This window comes from Parasteatoda tepidariorum, chromosome 11 (genome assembly GCF_982258835.1).
Source record: "Parasteatoda tepidariorum strain Cologne lab strain chromosome 11, Ptep-v5.0, whole genome shotgun sequence".
Taxonomy (NCBI): domain Eukaryota; kingdom Metazoa; phylum Arthropoda; class Arachnida; order Araneae; family Theridiidae; genus Parasteatoda; species Parasteatoda tepidariorum.
Window position 1 is genome coordinate 76,276,851 of NC_141765.1, and position 19,137 is coordinate 76,295,987.

The 19,137-nt window shown below is 29.2% G+C and overlaps 1 protein-coding gene across 6 annotated transcripts in view; it reads right to left on the minus strand.

The window, feature by feature from the left end:
• The window catches only part of LOC107452153 (rho guanine nucleotide exchange factor 17), a 314,558-nt gene that overhangs the window by 186,022 nt on the left and 109,399 nt on the right, over positions 1-19,137 (minus strand). The window lies entirely within an intron of this gene.

Here is a 19,137-nt window from a genome sequence, read left to right on the forward strand (position 1 = left end):
ATCAAGTTATATAAAAGTTGCATAGCAAGTTTCATTTGGAAATTTTCAGATGAGATTTTTTTTTAAGAAATTGAAGGAAATTGAAATATATATTTATATAACTTTGATAAGTTACTAATGTTGACAACAAAAATCCAGAGTCAATAATACTTTTAAACTTTTTTAACTACAATATAAGCAGATTAAGTATAGGTTCACCAAAATGATTTTAATATTTAATTGAAATAATAAAATTATTTTTTTGGAATAGCTGTCTCAGTAAATTTGTTTTATACAATATTCTTTGTGGATTAAAGATAAAAACTATTTTATTAGAGCACACTATTTATACGAAAAGTTTTCATGTTCTTTTAGTCTCTTTACGAGTCTTCACGAGTCTTATTAAAAATAAATTGAAAATCATTCCAAAATATTAAACTGCATCATGTTGATCTAGAATAATATTCAAGATTTTGCCTTAGCGGACTAAAAACTAAAATAAAACTAAACGCAGTGGCGCGACAGCCCATAGAGGGCCAAGGTCTACTGTGCCCATTTCAGTTTTCTTGACCTTGGGCTCTGGGATGCAGGAGCAGATGTTCCGGTTAGGTGATCAGTCGAACGCGGAACCCCCAGTGTTTAGTTCCCAAGCATGCTTGGTACTCATTTATCGACCCACTGAAGGGATGAAAGGCTGAGTCAACCTTGCCCGGCCCAAGGATCGAACCCAGGACCTGTGGCACGGAAGAGCGGGGCGTTGCCTTAGTGGACTAAACGGACAAAAAGTTTGAATTTTGCATGAGAATTTTTTAAGTGGATGCCAGTTTTCCTTTACCTATAGTTGCCTTTTTGCTAACTAACTTCAGATATTATTTAATAGGTGATACACATACAAATACTTTCAAGATTCTCAACTAAACCAAGCTTATGTATAAAAGGGCAAGTAAACTTAAACTAGGCTGCATTAATTTCTTCGTAAAAATTTTAGTAACTTGTACTTGTCAGAATTCAATATGCTGTTGCTGGAATTATTATGGTGTTATTGAAGAAATGATTTCTGGTGAAAAGATGCGTTCTCTTAATCTTAATTTTAATGTTGAACTAAGCCATATTACACAAGTAACTAATTCTGGCAACTTTAACTTAATTCCTGTGACAAATATATCTTCTGTTTGTATTTCCATCCAGTGCGATGACACTGGAAAAATTTATTTTGCTAATGTGGTGAACAATCTAGAATTAGAATAACTTTTTTCTCTCTAGAGGCAATGTATATGTAAGTTCAGTAATCCCCGCTTATATATAATGTAATCGCTGCTAATATCAATCACTTATTATTACCGAAATTATTCGGTTCTGATTTTTTTTTCATTGATATTATAGTTTTCTGTGATCCTTACATAATTTAATGTTATTAGAATTTAATTTTCAAAATTCTTTATTTATTAGCGTTATATTTTTATTTACTCTGCACATTTAAAAATAAAAAAAATTCTTTTCTTTCTCTGCGATAATGTTAGAATTTCCAATTTCTCATCATTTCTGGAGTTTAAAAACAAAATATTTTTCAGATTATGAAAATTTATGAAGTTTGCTTTATTAATTTGTGAGGGGGGTTAAAAAAATAGTTCACTAAAATTAGCTTGAATCTTATCTCATATTACATATATTCTTATTAAAAAAAAATTTCAGATTTTATTAGGAATTCTCATATATTTTTTAATGAAATTTGTTGATTTGATATGGTAAACTTGTTTCCTACCTTAGAATCACCTGTTAATAGTAAACATTAATTTAAAAAAATGAATATTTACTTCGAAAAACAGGATTGTTTTTTTTTCTTCATGTTTGTAAATATATATTTTTATGAAAATGCAACTTTTGAAGAAATATTAAAATTTTTGTGTGATGTATTTACCCTGATTGCAATTTTTATTGTATATGTTTATTTTATTAGTTAAATATGTATGTTAGATTTTTGTTGAAGGCAACAAATATGCATTTCGTTCCTTACAATAGTATTGTTTATTTGTTTTATTACCTGCAATATATAGAAACTGTTAACTTTCAATTTTCAGTGATTTATTTATAAGAGAAATTATGAACCTTTTACTCAATCAGCTTGCATACTGCTACGTTAAAACATATACATTTAAGCAAAACAAAAAGAATAGTTATATTTGAATAAATTACAAACAATAAAATATACTGTGCGTAACCTGCTGTAACGATTCACCAGTAACGTTACCCTAAACAGCGACGAGAAATATTTAGATTGATCTGTCTTATTGCTAAGCCTACAACAATAGCCTCAAAGAATATCCTCCGACTTAAATAATGTAAGATCAGGACGCGTCTTTAAAACAAAAATAATGAAATTTAAGTTTGAAAGTTGAGGCATATTTGATTAAAAGTGACAAAGCTAAATTAATAAATGTCAAGCACACTTACCGAATTTTAAAGAAACTTTCGATTGTGAACACACACGCCATTTGCCGGCTAGCACGGAACTCTGGGAAGTGAGCTAGTTGATATGAAGTGTACTTTAAACAACCTTAAAACAACCTTAGGTATAAATAAAATGACTTCATACATCTCAATAAAGACCTCACTCTCTTTAGTTGAAAAAAATTATATTTTTTATACCTCGTAAATACCTCTTTTGTTACAAGTGTAAAAAAAACAACCTGGTGAACCTTAAAAACTGCCTCATGATTCTGGTTGATATGAAGTGAATTTTAAACAACCTCAAAATAAGCTTAGGTATAAATAAAAGGACTTCATATACCTCAATAAATATCTCACTCTCGTTAGTTGAAATAAGGTCAATTTTTTTATACCTCAAAAATACCTCTTTTATTACAAGTATCAGAAAATCAACTTGATATACCTTAAAAATCACCTTATCAGTCTGGTTGATTTGAAGTGAATTTAAAACAACCTCAAAATAAGCTTAGGTATAAATAAAATGACTTCATATACCTCAATAAATATCTCACTCTTTTTTGTTGAAATAAGGTAAAAAATTTTACACCTCAAAAATACCTCTTTTGTTACAAATGTAAGAAAATAAACCTGGTATACCTTAAAAATCACCTTATCAGTCTGGATGATTTGAAGTGAATTTTAAACAACCTCAAAATAAGCTTAGGTATAAATAAAATGACTTCATATACCTCAATAAATATCTCACTCTTTTTTGTTGAAATAAGGTAAAAAATTTTACACCTCAAAAATACCTCTTTTGTTACAAATGTAAGAAAATAAACCTGGTATACCTTAAAAATCACCTTATCAGTCTGGATGATTTGAAGTGAATTTTAAACAACCTCAAAACAAGCTGAAGTATATATAAATCAACCTCGTACACCTTAATTACAACCTTTACGAGGTATAATTTTTATTTCTGTTTTCTCTGCAACCTTAAATATACCTCAAAACAACCTTAATACCTCAAAAATACCTCAAATCAACCTTAAATATACCTTAAATTTTCATAAGGGATGACTTGTCGATGAAATGACCCTGTCGACTAAATGACTTGTCGACGAAATGACGCTGTCGACTAAATGATTTGTCGATGAAATGACCCTGTCGATGAAACGATCATGTCGACAAAATGACCCTGTCGACGAAATGACCCTGCCGACAAAACTACCCTGTCGATGTAATAACCTTGGTAAAGATACGACCCTGTCGATGAATGACCATGTTGACGAAATTACTTGTCGATGAAATGACCCTGTCGACGAAATGACCAGGCCCGTCCCTAACCGATTCGAGAGGGGGGGGGGGTGTTGAAGTTTACTTTGCCGACTGTCATGTACATATATATACAATTTGTATATGGCTAAAGCTTGATAATCAAAGGTAAAACAAATAAAAGAGTTCAAATGCGCCACAAAACTTGAGCTTCCAAAGTTTATTTTGAAATCATTTCGACTAGTTATAAACATAATGCTATTCATCGAAATAATTTTTACAGCACTTAAAAATGCAACAGCCATGGGTGAAATGTGTGGTATTATTGATAACTAAATAGTACCAGTAATTATTCAAAATAATGCAAAGAAAATATACTTTTTACATTTCCATTAATTTCAATTATTAAAATGGTAACAAAATATTAAAGAAAAAAAACTATTTTTAAATAAACTGAAACTTATCCTATTAAAATAAGTTTTCAGTAATATTAAGCAATAATTATTTGTAGAAATAATTTCAAAAAATAAAGTTGTAAATTTAAATGTTTTTCAACGCAACTTTGAAATACTTTTTACTTTATATTTAAATATTTTTTGAAAAATCACTTGGTAATTAAAATGTATCTTTCGTTTCATTTAAACGTTGTTACCATAAGCTAATTACAGCAACTGTTAGAAGATGAGAAAGTAAGTCATAGTCGGCAAATACAGACTTCTATAAGATATTGATTCAAAACAAAATTCATTCAAAAGTAAATTGACCTTTCATTTTTAAAAAATAAGAAAAAAAATGTAGAAAAACATTGAAAATATTCGCCATTTAAAGTATAAATGAAATCCTCGTAAAAATGATAAAAAAATAAGATATTAGTAAAATTACGTTATATTATATTAGCTACATATATTTACTTCGACGTTGTTTTAAAAGCGAAAAATATTCTGCCAACTTATCACGCTTAATATTGTCAACAGTATCTTTTTCTGCTTTGAGTAAAAGCAGTGAATTTAGGCGTTCCGTGGTCATTGCTGTTCGAAGATAGTTTTTAATCAATTTCATCTTGCTGAAAATTCTTTCATTTGTCGCAACTGTCATTGGTGCAGTTAACGCTAATAGATTTAACAATAAAAACTTATGAAAGCATTTATGCTAAAATGTATGATTCTGCATTTTTAATACAAACTGTGAATTGAATTTTTACATAATTACAAAATTATTAAGTTTTTTTTTACTAATAATTTACTTAAATGAAAAACTGTTAACTTTAGTCAAAAAGATAATATAAAAACATTAAATAATTAAATACATAAGAAATACGTCAACCCCGCTTAAAGGAATTCCATCGGTTCCAGCCAAATCTATGCAATTAAACGAGTTATTCGATTAAAAGGGGAGTGCAATATTCAATCCAAAATTCTGAATTTTTACGAAATTTTACTTTTTAATGGTATTTAATGCATAGTATAGCATTTTGATTAAATAAGCTCAGTTTTATGATCAATAAACAATTATAATTAAAACTGTATGCATTAGTATCATAAAATATAAATGTCATTTAAAATTACCTAAAAGATAAATCAATATTAGTAAAAACTATAATGTAGGTACTAAAATATTAATTGATCCCTTCCGAAAAAATCTATAACTGAACACTGTTTTTTATACGAGGTGAATTCATCAAAATTAGATATTCCCTTTTAGTTTCTACTAAAAATTTCATGATTTGCGTGCATTCCTTTCGAACACATTCAGAATTTTTTTTACTTTTTTATTTTTTTTTTAATCTTCCAAACTTGAGAAATTTTAATTAATGCTCTATTTAAATTAATGCGCTATTTTATTTAAGGGTTTTCTGAAATTTATTACTTCTAAGATTCATTGCTTTGCTTTTTTCCGATTAATTTAAATCATTCCTTTTCGCTCTCAACTTGCACCCAACTCAAAGTCATTAACTGGGTTAAGCAATTATTCTATTTAAGAGAAAGACTCTCTGTACACTGATGTGTTAAGGTTTTTGAAACTTTTTCTTATCAAAGTTAATAGTGCATCAACAGGGGATCACAAGTCAAATCCCTCAATCCCTTTTTTACATTCTAAATGATGATTGTGTGAAGTAAGTCAAAGAGGGGTAAAAACCCCTTCGTTTACTTCAATGTATAAAACTGGCAGCAAGATTTGATTAATTTTTCAACTTTACCCCAAACACCTACTAATGAATAAGAAGTCCCTATTGAAGTGACCACCTATTGTATCTTTATCTTAACTGAAAAAGGGAAATTCCATTTTAGCTGGTGAAACATTTCTCAAAAATAAACAATATTTTTTTCATTTCAGTACCACCTCTTTATGCAATTAGGCGGGGCAAAAAAACAACAAATAACCGTTTAAACGGGGAAGTTTAACATTAGTTTCTTCTTAAATGATTTGGTTCCATTAAATTTTATTCGTATAAGCGGGTAATTCGATTATCCGATATGCGATTAAGTGGGGACGACAGTACAAAATAACTAAAAAGAATTATTTATCACAAAAAACTGAAACTTTCTATTTTAAACACGTTACATTTTCAATAAAATTAGCATTAGTACATTTTTGTTCATAAGAGATTGCAATTTGGACTTATAAAAACGAAGCCTACGAAGAAATATAGAATTTGAAATTTCAATTAAATAAGATCTATGAAAAATAATTTCAGCTGAAAAAATCTAAAAAGGAAGAAAAAAAAATAGTATTTCAAGCACAAAATAAAAGCTTAGTAAAAAGTAAAAAATAGAAAAAGAATTCCAATTTTCAGAATTCAAATGTGATTTATCTTTTTCTATCCCTATCTCCTACTTATGAATATAAATAACATAGCATTTTTAATTGCTCTTTTTTCTTTCTTTTAATTATTTTACTGCACAAAAAAGATTAAAAAAATAATTTTATCTGCGTCATAAAAATCTATTTTCACCCGAAATAATTTAATTGGAAAGTAATAACACATTTAATGCAATTTAATTAAATTTAATATTTAAACTATAAGACTGCAAATAATAAATATGTATTCAAAAAAAAATTATACTTACATTCAAAACTTAGACTGCGGTAGATAGGATGATCGTTGGCATGTGAACGGATTTTCTATTTTATTCAATAATAATATAAATTTATAAAATACACTTTGAGTAACTAAGTATCCGTACTAGACAGTTAAAGACAGGTCAGTGAAGTAATTGCTACACAGCTGCGTGTGCACTAAGAGTCTTCCTTCCCCTTAACCACATGGACAAAGATATTGTCTTTATTCTCAGAAAGAGTAAGAGAAAACATGAGAAAATATAGCTTAGGGCATTTCTAGCTAACCACTTTTAAAAGACCCTCGATTTTTCAAGTTGACAGAAATATCCGGGGTTTTGTCTGCTGCTTCACAAGATCGAGTCCCACCACCATCCTTTTTTTGTGCCTTTTCATAGTGCCCACAGCGGCTTGATCAAACAGAATTGCCACTTCTCCGTGAATATTCGGAATTCTTTCTTTTCACCATATTTTTATTGAAATAATTAATGAATCCAAAATTACAACATTTAATACTTTAAACTAGGCAACCATTCTCCAATTGTGTGAAATGATCGAAGTGTCGATTCGATTGACTGTAACTCAATTTAATGTTTCAGAATTCTTAGGATTTTTGAAAAAAAAAAATATATAAAAAGCAAAAAACAATATTTTATTTTCAAAACAGAAACTTTTATAAAGGTTAAGTGAGGATCACATATATGTTAACTATTTTCCATAGAGAATATCAAATTTTGTTGTCATGATTAATTGTTCTAAAGATATGAATTGGTCCCTGAACACTTTATTTTAGGTTAAAAAATTTTGAACTCAAGTAATAATCCAATCATCACAGAATTTTAAAAGTTATGAACTGAATGGTAGTTAACAAATTAAATGTTTTTATTTTCTTTTTTGGAGTTAGGAGTCCTTTGGATTTAGTAAAATTCTTCATAATAGAAAAATAGCGTTTACTAATTGAAAATATAAATTATTTAATAAGTTGTGTTATTTAAACAGAATTTAACAATTTAAATAATATATTTTGAATAATAAAGTATCCTATTTAATAGGTTCTCTTATTTGTAATTTTTTCCCTATATTTTAAAAGTATAAAAAAAAAAAAAAATAGATTGCATCACCGGCACGATTATTTCATATAAAATTATAATAATTCCTTAAAACTAAAAAATCATGTAAGTTCATCACCTCCTTTAAAAAAATTACTTAAACCTCTAATAAAGAGTTAATATAATTCAGATAAATTATATCTGAATTTTATGATACATTATTAGCTAACTAAAAATTAAGGTCACTACAAAATTTTTTTAAATTTAAGAATGTGTCGTTGAAATAATAATACAAGAGAAATGGTTCTCCAGATTTTGGCATGCAATGTCGGTCATCTTGCTTTGAATTATCATAAATGGTTACTCTTGGAGGAGGGGAAAAAAAAACTAAATTCAAAAACACATTTCACAACAAGATTTACCGAATCGGGTCTGGGATCCCGAAACGAAATTCAGATAACATTGAAATCCGTTTAAATATCATCAGCGATGAAATATCCGATAAGGAAAGAATTTCTGCAAAGTCGGGAGTTTGGCGTGGATTATCGGTCATCTTGCTTTGAATTATCATAAATGGTAGCTCTTGGAGGAGAAAAAAAAACTAAATTTAAAAACACATTTCACAACAAGATTTACCGAGTCGGGTCTGGGATCCCGAAACGAAATTCAGATAACATTGAAATCCGTTTAAATCTCATCACCGATGAAATATCCGATAGGGAAAGAATTTCTGCAAAGTCGGGATTTTGGCGTGGACTATCGGTCATCTAGCTTTGAATTATCATAAATGGTACCTCTTGGAGGAGAAAAAAAAAACTAAATTTAAAAACACATTTCACAACAAGATTTGCCGAGTCGGGTCTGGGATCCCGAAACGAAATTCAGATAACATTGAAATCCGTTTAAATCTCATCACCGATGAAATATCCGATAGGGAAAGAATTTCTGCAAAGTCGGGATTTTGGCCTGGATTATCGGTCATTTTGCTTTGAATTATCATAAATGGTAGCTCTTGGAGGAGAAAAAAGAAAAACTAAATTTAAAAACACATTTCACAACAAGATTTGCCGAGTCGGGTCTGGGATCCGAAACGAAATTCAGATAACATTGAAATCCGTTTAAATCTCATCATCGATGAAATATCCGATAAGGAAAGAATTTCTGCAAAGTCGGGATTTTGGCGTGGATTATCGGTCATCTTGCTTTGAATTATCATAAATGGTACCTCTTGGAGGAGAAAAAAAAAACTAAATTTAAAAACACATTTCACAACAAGATTTGCCGAGTCCGGTCTGGGATCCCGAAACGAAATTCAGATAACATTGAAATCAGGGTTCGTGATTTTTTTGATTTTCTTTAAAAAAATCAAAAGAATCATATTTTTTTGATTTAAATCGGATTTTTTTGATTTAAATCAGATTTTTTTGATTTTTATTCAAATACACTGTATGAACTTTAATTTATGATTAAAAAAAATTAAAAATGTTTAATCAAATTAACTTAATATTAAAACTATATTGTAACAATATTTTAGACGCTCTAACTAAAATAATTTTGCATTATAATACATGGCTTTGAATGCATAGCAACCATTTTGAAAAAAATGCATGATTAAAATTTAAAAGACTAGATGAAATAGAGAATTTAAAGAATATTGCAGGGGTCTGTTTTGGTTTTTCTGAGAGGTACCTATTTTGTGAAAATTAAAATATATATTAAAAGATCAACACAAATATAGTAAAAATATGGATTTATTGTTTCTTACGAGACAAAAAAATAAAATTTTAAGAAAAAGTATTTTGTGTGTCTATTCTATCATTTTTCCTAAAGTTGAATTTGTAAAGGTACCGGCTTGGACAGACCCCTGTGCTTTAACTATTAAAGCAAAGTTTCAGTTAGCAAACCATAACTTTAATTTAAAATTGTGATTTCTTTTTTTTTCTCTTGATTTTTAAAATTACAAAATAAATGTAGCAGACTGTCTTTATAAATGTAGCCATTCATCAAAAAATAAATAAGCATTTAATCTATCTATTTTTATATTAAAATATTTATTTTTAATTCTATATGAAAATAGATAAGTTAAACTAAAAAAAAAAAATTAGAAAATCTATGTATTCATTGGAATTTTTTTTCACAAAATTTCTTTAAGGAAAATCAGATAATGTCAAAGATACTGTAAACATATTATGATAAAAAAAAATACCAGCTAATAACCCTACTGCATCAAATAGACATCGAAAGAGTTTGAAAGGGAAGAATGACACTATATTAGGAAAAAAAAAAAAACATCTGAATTCATCAGCCCTTTTTTTTCCCTCTGTTTTTGGCATATTAGGGTAATTTCTTTTTAATATAACCTCAAGCTTCAGAAATATACATTTTCCACCAATAAAATATGATGTAGATTTTAATTCACGCTTTTTCATTCAAAAGGTAGAATTTTAATTAACATTATTTGTATTACTTTTTGAATAAAATTCATGTTTATTAATTACTTTCTACAGCTATGCAAATCTATATTAAGACAGCATTAAATGTTTACTTTAATCTATACTTTCAGTCTCAAGAATCAAACGATTTTTAAAATTGTAATTTCAAATGTGTTGGAATTTAACACACACCAAGAAAGTAATTTTGTTAACTAAAATTAATTAATGCAGCAATTTATTTAAATTAAATTTTAATACTAAGAAAAGAAAATAATAAAAGTATCAAAAATTTAAAACACTGTTTTTTAACTTTTGAAATCAATATATATAGATAAAAAAAATTAGTTGATTTAAATCAATGATTTTTTTAAAAAAATCATTTGATTTAAATCAAGCTGATTTAAATCAACGAGCCCTGATTGAAATCCGTTTAAATCTCATCACCAATGAAAAATCCGACAATGAAAGAATTTCGGCAAAATCGGGATTTTGGCTTGTAAAAAAAAAAAAAAAAAAAAAAAAAAAAAAATGCCGACTGGATGATATCGCTGGGGGGTGAGACACCCCTCTCACCCCCACGTTGAGGACGGGCCTGGAAATGACTTGTCGATGAAATGGTCCTGTCGACTAAATGACCCTTTCGACGAAATGATCCTGTCAATGAAAACACCCTGTCGACGAAATGACCCTGTCGACGAAACAACCCTGTCGAGGAAACGGCCTGTCGACGATATGACCTAGTCGATGAAACGGCCTGTCGATGAAGTGGTGTCGATGAAATGAATGTGACCCGTTAATTTTACTTTTTGCGTATTTCGCTATATCTCGAGAATTTTTTCAAGCGAATTAAAAAAAAATTTGCACTCAATTATAAAACTCGTTTATCGGAAAAGATATCCCGGGAACTTTTTAAAGGAAGTGAGAAACATTTGCTCTCAATTATAAAATTTGTTTATCCAAAGATAAGTCAATGCAAAAAGTCCCTTTTAGTAAATATTTATAATTTTTTATTATTTTATTTAAGAATGGTCGAAAACATTTTGAATGGTAAGGTGTACAATTTTTTGCATCATTTTAAAGAATGTAATTTTGCATGGGAAAATACAAAATTTGAGCAAAATCGGTCGAATTCAAAAAAGTTGGATACTTAAAATTCGATTTCTCAGGAACTATTTGACCATTTTTTTTCAAATTTTGTACTTTGCCATATGAAATTACTTTCTTTAAAATGATGCAAAAATTGTATATTTCACTATTCAAAATTTTTTTTCTTCCATTCTTAACGAAATAATAAAAAATAATAAATATTTACTAAGAGTTACTTTCTACCTGGATTATGTTTGGATAAACGAATTTTATAATTGTGGGTAAAAAAATTTCAATTCGCTTAAACAGTTCTCGACATATAGTGTAATAAGCAAAAAGTAAAATTAACATTAAAGGGTCAACAGTTTGAAGCGCTCTCATGACCAAACTATTGGGACCATATTTTGAGGATCCAACAAAAAAAGGTTTATTTATTCAAAGAAAATACGTTTTTATGTCACTGTACATACAAGGTACCTTTACAGACAAGATACTTTTGATATCTACCACGGATCAACCACTATACATACAAGGTTCATACAAGATACCTTTGATGTCGACTACGGGCCAAAGTGTACAATATGATTGTGTAAACAATTAATCTAGGTCAGCTATTAAGAGTTGGAAAGCATTTTATTATGAGATAAATTTATTTTCGAATCTTATTGTTCTGTTCTTTTTAATTATGTATATTAGCCCAATTACTTGATTTGAAATTCTTTCCCGTAAATTATATTCCATGCTATTTCATTCTATGATGTTCTTTGGACTATTGAAAATGTTAAAAACTGGAGAATAAAAAAGCTTTTCAAGCGTTAAAGTTTTGATATGTTTTTAATATATTTTTAATATTATCTGAATAACTTGTTTGCTTATGTTTCTAATATCGGTAGGCATTTTAAATAAATTTTAGAACTTTAAAGTTCTTAGATAACGTAATGATGTACTCACATATTCTATGTACATATAAATTGAAATACATTTTGCTTAATTTTATTAAATAAGCGCTTACCATTAGATTTTTGCTAGCTCACCCAATCCAAAGTTGAGGGGGGGGGGAATTTGCTTAAACTAAAGTGACCATTAGTTAAAATATTTTAAAGCAATTGGTTTAAATTTTTACGGATTTCAAGGTTTATCACTTACATGTACATTAAAATAAGTATGGCATAAAAAAGATTCAGAAAAACGTACAACTGTGGTGGCAATGCACTTCAGAAATCAGTGGATCAAAGAAGAATGACATGTTCATTAGTACATTACACAGACGGAGAGTAACACAGTTGGAACGTACATTAGGAAAGGACTGATAGAAAACTAAAGAATTTACTAGTATTTATAGCCTTTTTTGGGCTCAATGTTCAATCAAAGCATTTTGATTGCAAGCGAATGCAATCAAAATGTTGCTTAAGTTACTTAATAAAATTGCTTAAGTTAATAAATAAAATTGCTTAAGTTAATAAATAAAATTGCACTTTTTCTTCAACACTCGCCTTTCATCGCACAACAATACATAAATGTAAATTATATATAAAATTATAGAGAGGCAAAATTTATGATACGGCAATCTGAAAATTAGTTGGTATTAAATTAACCGTTATATCATTTACATTTCGAATTTATTTCAATATGATATCGATATGTTTTTATTTGCCATGTGAATTTTCATTGGTTACACATTTAATACAAGATTGATAATCCTCGAAAAAGATGATATTATTAACTTTAATAATTTAATTTATAAAGTCTATTAGCGATAACAAACCTTGAACATCTTTGCTCAAAGCAAAAAGTACATCTACCTCCGTGGAAGAAAGTGTTATACAATTTTGTTTATTACACCACAAAATTATTATAGATAACCAGTAATAGATAATTTTCTATCATTTGTATTTGAACCCCAATCTACATCAACATGCATAGATAAATTTGATTCTTTTGCAATTTTTTTTATTTTCAATTTTAAAAATTTCCCTCAAATATATCAATAAAAGCACACCAAGTTAAATCAGTTCATGAATTTAACAATTAACGGCAAATATAACATTAGGCCTAGAATAATAAAGGACCAATTAATTCTCGATACAAAAGTATTTCTTTTAATAAAGCTAGTCCCGCATTGGACTGATCGTTAAGACACGGTTCCCATCAGATTACCGCAGTCAAGCATCACTGGCTGCTGTCAGTGTGCGGGTGGGTGACCACTTGGATCAGTCTGCGTAGGGACCGAGGGTGTGCGGTATTGGTCCTCGTAAACTGTGCTACCGTAAAGTGCTCGACTTCGCGTGCAGGTCGTCGGGCTACCGAAGCGGGGGTGACATCCCCTCTGCAGAGGATCAAAATTGTGATGGCATGTCTCCGGATCATCCACAGGGATGTTTCCCAGACCGTCGCCAATAGCCCATTGTGCAGCTCTAGTGCGACGTAAATAAACAACAACAACAAGTTAATAAAGCTAGATTTAGGTAGAGTTGGCCTATGTTAAAAGTGATTCTTGCTTTAACAACAATTCAATAGAAGATTCAGACAATTTTCCTGACATTCATTACAAATAATTTACTTCATATAAAAGCTATTAAAATTCTCCCATTATTAGAATTTATTTCAAATATGCACGGATCATAACAAATTCTTTGAAATTTAATTTTAGAATAAAATTAAGAAATTTTTAAAACACCATGATTTAAGCCACATAAATTTTATCTCTTATTATATCTTTATTATTATTACAACCATTTGGTTGATCTATATACGGTTCCTGGACAAATTATTAGACGTACTACAAGATTATACATAATTATCAGGTGATACTATACAGCTTTATTGTTTTTATGCGACAGAAACCGGTTTGCACTAGTTAATGTTCGTATATCAAATAAAACCTAATAAAAACGCATTGCATGTATGCTTAAATATAAAAGTATTGCATATAAACTCGTGCAAAACCTGGAATTATTAAAACACTACAGTGTGTCTAATAATTTGGTCGAATTATTATAATATACTAATATAATACCTGATGTAATAAATATTCTATATTTATATAATATATCGTCAAATTTATATTATATATAGTCTAATTTATCCAATCGGCGAATTTATATTATAACACATCGGCTGATAAGTTCCCGGCCTAATAAAGTAAACACAACTTTTTCAGTAAAATTCAAATTTATTCATCAACATAGTCTCCTTTCAGAGATATACAATCACTCCATCGCCTCTCTAACATCTATATACCTTTCTTAAAAAAAAGAACCATCTTTGGCCTCAAAATAAGCATTTGTTTCGGCAATCACATCCTCATTCGTGCTGAATCTCATAACCGCGAGCATTTTTTTTTCAAGTCTGCAAACAAGTAGAAGTCACTAGGAGCCCAATCTGGAGAATAGGGTGGGTGCGGGTGAATAGGGGGTGTCTGACACAACGTCAAACAGTTCTCGGAATCATCAATTGGTTTTTGGTCAACTGCTAGCACACGCGGCACCCACTTCGAAAACAGATTTCTCATAAACAAATGTTCGTGCAAAATAAAGCCTGCACGCTCTTTTGATGCATTTAGAGTATCAGCTATGTCATGCAACTTCACTTTGCGGTTTTCTATAACAATTTTGTGGACTTTTGTCATGTTTTCCGGATTAACCACAACTTTCGGACGTCCAGAGCGTGGCGCATTTTCAACATTTGTACGACCACGTTTAAAATTAGCAAACCAGTCGATAATGGTCGATTTTCCTGGTGAAGAACCCGGATAACACTCATCGAGCCAAGCTTTAGTTTCTACCGTATTTTTTCCCATCAAATAACTATGTTTAATAAAAACACGAAATTTTTCTTTTATCCACTGTTTCAATAATATAAATTGGTGTTCGATTAAAATCACTGTAACTTTAAAATCAATCGGCAGATCGTTATAAAATTTTGACACCTCTTATTTGAAGGTTAGGACTTGCTAAACAAAATACTAATTCTGCATATAGGGCGCCATCTGTATGTCAGACCGGAAACTTATCAGCCGATGTGTTATATCGTCTAATTTAACCAACTGACGAACGTAAACAAGTGCAAACCGGTTTCAGTCGCGTAAAAACAATGAAGCTGTATAGTATCAACTGATTATTAAGTTTCTACATAGAATCTTATAGTGGGTCTAATAATTTGGCCAGAGACTGTAATTAGTTTCTTTTAATTCATTATTCAGACTAACATCTAATGTATAAAAATTGAAATTCTCATTTAAAGCTCATTAGAAAAGGTTTCTTTGTACTGAATGTAAACCAAGACTTGCTTTGTACTCCTTCCGGGTGGATCCAAACTTTGTTTATTTTCATGCTTTCTATAGACATCCAAACAACCTTAATATGGTGCTTCCCATTAAATGTTAAGTAATGAATGTCAAATTTTGATGACAACATTTAATTACATTAAGGAACTAGTGTGGATAAAAAACAATCTATTTGATGCCATTGATTTTTAGTTTAAGGACAATTAAATTCAGAAAAAAAGGACTGATTATTCGTTTCGACTTTTTACAGCATTACGGTTTCTGTATAAATTATCATGCGATTCAATAATATTTGACGTTTCCCATTAAACGTTAAGTAATGAATGTCATACTTTAAATTGAGAATATATTGTCATACTAGGTTCCCTTTTATATTCTCTATAATGAGTCGGTAGAACGTTTATGTAAGCTTGCAACTCCTATTTTTATAAAGGATTGAAAAATGCATGTTATATTTGTTTCTTTTAAAAGATTATACTAGGTTAGTAAATCCCTTTTATATTCTCTATAATGAGTCGGTAGAACGTTTGTATTAGCTTGCAACTCCTATTTTTATAAAGGATTGAAAAATGCATGTTATATTTGTTTCTTTTAAAAGATTATACTAGGTTAGTAAATCCCTTTTATATTCTCTATAATGAGTCGGTAGAACGTTTGTATTAGCTTGCAACTCCTATTTTTATAAAGGATTGAAAAATGCATGTTATATTTGTATCCTGCAGAAAATGGATCACGCATACTTTACAACTTTATTTTTTCCCTTATTATTTTGTGTTTACAATTTTAATTATTTTGTGTTAAAAATCCACATGAATAGTTTCAACAGCTTCTCAATTAATTTTGTACTAACCCTGTTGAAGAAATAGAGTAGAAATAATTCAAATATTCTTTAGTACCTGGTTGTATCTTTTTACCGGACTTCGATACTGCGTCGCTTGTCTTCAAAAGAAAACGAACTTTAATAATAAAACATATTTAATAAAAAGAGGACGGACATAACATAAACGATCATCTTTCATCAAGGCTATAGAAATCAACACTGAAACAAAATAAAAACATTAATATTCATCCAGTCTGTGCGCCATCTGTTGGCATTAAAGTTAATCTGTTTCACCTGTCGCTTCCCCCAAAGCGTTCCAATAGTAAAATAGAAGCGAAATTTAAAATGGCGTCTCTTCAAATTGAAGTGACGTATATTTTTCGTTCAATTATAATAACAAAATAGTTTAAGTAAATATATCAAGAATTTGAAAGAAAATAATCGCTTTCATGCAATAGCATTAAGGCTTGTTAGATTGTAAAAAATAAAAGATGTGTTAGGTTACAAAAGATGGCTGCGCGTTTTATGGCCGTCATCTTACGAAGTTTAACTTCGAACTCGTCAAATTTATTATTACCTTAATTTTTTTGTTAATGAACCAAAATTAATTGACGGAAAGGCTATTTATGCGAGTTTGTAGCAGGATATATTTAATGTTTTCGTTGTATGCCAATGGAATAAAGACACATAAATATTTACGTAAAATTAATATATTAATTAATGACACAGCAATAATATCACAAGATACTAATATTTTTCTTTCACTCTTCTTTTGCCGATGTAATTGTTTTTCCTCCCTGGCTGTTTTTTTTTTTTTTTTTTTTTTTTTAACCCAACTTACACCCATCTCAGTGCTGACTCAAAAATGTCCTCAGTAGAAGACGGATCACGGGTTCCTTCACCGTCAGGCTAACCGTGGGATGCTTTCGTGGTTCTCCTCTCCATGTAACGCAAATGCGGGTAAGTTCAATCAAAAAATCCTCCGCGAATTTCTCTCAATTGTTGATCCATGAGTTCGCTGAATCAGGTACAAAATTACAAGGTTACGAAGTCTAACATTAGCAGTCGTAAACCCAAAATTGGGTCGGCTGATCAACGACGGTAATAAAATGAATTAAAAAGTACTACATCTTACATAGTTTTATTAAAGCACTTATCATTTCTGCGGACCTCCATTTTTTAAAATTCTGATGATATATTACAAAGTTGCTGAATAAATTACACGCTATAGTAATTAAGAATTTAAAAAAAATAATAACACAAACATTACTATTTCGCAACATAATTATTTTATTTTAAAACAAAACACTCTACAAAATAAACTTCATTCAATTATAAAAACAATATATTCTTACCGTCATTTTGTAATATAAACATTTCAGTAAGCCTTTGGTAAAATAAAAGTTTGAAACACATATTTGTCATTAAATAAAATAATTTTTATTATTTATTCCAAACAGCAACAATTGGATTATATGCTTTTATTTTATTTATTATTATCTGTAAAAAAAAATTTCAGACTTATTTGATGCAGTCCTCCTTTTATAGCAAGTTTTTGTTCACTTGCCTTTATTCAAGAGCAATAAATCGCTTTTTTGAATAATTTTATAAAATGATTAACCGCCACACAAACCAATAGAAAATTTTAAAGAAAATAATGACAATCAAAGAGTCATAAAAAAAACCCGAGAGTCCAGGAAGAGAGAAAAGACGATGTAAACAGAAGTTACAACAGTTGAAGAAGTTTTTTACATCCACTAATATTTTCGTGCCTTAACTGGCATAAAAATGCATTGATAAAAAATTTTATTATAAGGAATATTTTAATTTATTGTTTTCTACCACAAATAAATATTTAGTTATTAATAATATGAGGTGCCCCAAAAAAGTGATGCTAGACCAAAGATAATGAAATTTTAAAAGTTCGAGATGGAAGACATTTTCTAGCATCCTTCGAATGTTAAATAATATCGTTTTGCTACCAGGGAGGTATTTAGAGGTAAAAATGCGAGGGGGCACTATCTAAACTTTCCTCAAATTTTTCATTCAACTTATTCGCTTCAAATTTAAGAATTTTAAAATAGCCTCTTCTACAATTTCTCTTTCAGCTCGACGTAGTTTTTTCGATATTTTGGTCGGCAAGAATGTTACAAGCATGTTTAAAACTGTAGAATTTGACAAAGAAAATTACATTGCTGACGGATGACGTGTCCAGGGCTTTACCACTTAATTCATTCTTGAAAATTAATCTGAATTTTAAATGAAGTTTTGTCTCGCTGTCTTAATGCTGTAGAAAATTGCTTTTATCTTTAATTACAATATTTCAAGCAGAAAATCTATATGTTGATTTAAGAAATATTTGAGCAAAACAAATAACAATTAGAACAGAAATTCTCAATATTTTTTCATCATTGTTAGAAGACCCAGCTCTAGTCCGAAATGTTTCCGAAAGTTAAACGTTTATTTAGTTTCAGATTATTTCCTAAATTTTTTTAAAAATTAAGTAAGAAATATTATTAAAACGCAAATAAAAGTATTTGTTTTCTTTTATATCCTAAAACTAAATACTTAAGATATTTAATAAAATGAAAACACTTAATAAAGAAAGTTCAATTAGCATACCTACATTGAAAAAAAGCACCAGTTAAAATAGTCTGAAATAAACAATGACGAAAAGTTCTTAAATTAAGGATGAGATTTATTTTAATGTTTCAAAATACTTGTCTT